We start from the raw sequence: 1,987 nt of genomic DNA on the forward strand, positions 1-1,987 counted from the left end.
ACAAACAACCCAATTTTAAAAGGGGCAAAAGAAGATATACAGATGGCAAATAAGCACATGAAAGATGCCCCACATCACATGTCATCAAGGAAATACAAATTAAAACAATGAGGATGGACCTAGAGTCTGTCATACATGGTGAAGTAAGTCAGAAAGAGAAAAACAAATACTATATGCTAACACATATATATGGAATCTAAAAAAAAATGGTTCTGATGAACCTAGGGGCAGGACAGGAATGAAAATGAAGATGTAGAGAATGGACTTGAGGACACGGGGAGGGGGAAGGGTAAACTGAGACGAAGTGAGAGAATAGCGTTGACATATATACACTACCAGATGTAAAATAGCTAGTGGGAAGCAGCCACAGAGCACAGGGAGATCAGCTCAGTGTTTTGTGTCCACCTAGAGGGGAGGGATAAGGAGGGTGGGAGGGAGACGCAAGAGGGAGGGGATATGGGGATATATGTATACATATAGCTGATTTACTTTGTTATACAGCAGAAACTAACACAACACTGTAAAGCAATTATACTCCAATAAAAATGTTAAATTAAAAAGAAAAAACAATGAGATACCACTAAACACCTATTAAAATGGCCAAAATCCAGAACACTGACAACACCAAATGCTGGCAAGGATGTAGAGGAACAGGAAATAATCTGTAATGTTTTGTAATGGACAAAAGCCTTGAACAGACAGTTAACCAAAGAAAGATACACAGATGACAAATCAGCACGTAAAAAGATGTTCAACATTATTAGTCATTAGGGAAATGCAAATTAAAGCCACAATGAGATACTAGTGTAAACCTAATAGAATGCCTAAAAACCAAACCAAAACAACAACAACAACAACAAAACTGATGTTACCAAGTGCCAGTCAGGATGTAGAGCAATTGGAACTCTCATTCTCATACATTGCTGGTGGAAATGCAAAATGGTACAGCTACTTTGGAAAACATTTTAGCAGTTTCTTATAAATTTAACAGACTTACCGTACAGCCCAGTTATCCCAGTCCTAGGTATTTACCTAAGTGAAATGAAAGCCTCTGATGACACAAAAACCTGTACGTACATTTTTCTCATTTTTCTCTCATTTTCAGCCTTGATCCTGCCACCAGATGTCTCAACTGCTTTTGGCTTCTCAGCTTGACTCTCAGTTTTTCTTACAAACTTTCTTTATAACTCTTCCTAATCATCCTGTTCTTTGCTGCTTCAGTAAGTTACGCATCTTAGCATCAGCCCCTGGAACATAACCCCTAGCACCAGCAAATACTCCACCTAGGACTACTAGTTTCAATTATAAGCATGATGTCATGCAAGCCCATTGCTCTGTTTTATCCATAAACATTTTTTTAAAATAAATACACAATAGCATGTACTCTCTAATGGGCCCTCTACTAATTTTTAACACACTGGAAACTACCAAACTATGAAGTTTTACAAAAATTGGAATAAAACTTCTCTAATGGCTCTGTTTAACTGAAGAAAATCCTGAGACTGAAAGACAGTACATAAAAATAAATTGTTAAATTTTACAACCACTTATCTATATGTATAAGGACTTTACTAATGCTCTTCAAAACAAGTCAGAAATACAAACAAGGGGGCTGGGGCTCAAAAGTAAGATTAGATCAGCTTTTTTTTTTTTTTTTTTTGGCAGCACCGCAGCCTGTGGAATCTTAGTTCCCCGACTACGGATGGAACCCGGGCCCTCAGCAGTGCAAGTGCAGATTCCTAACCACTGGACCGCCAGGGAATTCCCTAGGTCAGCTTTTTTTTTTTTAAGCTACTTTTTTTGGTGTATGTGTTCGAGTTTAAAATTTTTGACCCAACCTCCCACCAGCACTATATTATCACACAAAATAAATATAAAATTACAAAAAGTGCTACTTAGGAATAAGAAGGGTATCCTGATGTGTACAGGACTGACATGCAGCCTAACCTTGGGGATATGGCTATCAGGGAAAGCTTTGCAGAGGAAG

This window comes from Mesoplodon densirostris, chromosome 6 (genome assembly GCF_025265405.1).
Source record: "Mesoplodon densirostris isolate mMesDen1 chromosome 6, mMesDen1 primary haplotype, whole genome shotgun sequence".
Taxonomy (NCBI): Eukaryota; Metazoa; Chordata; class Mammalia; order Artiodactyla; family Ziphiidae; genus Mesoplodon; species Mesoplodon densirostris.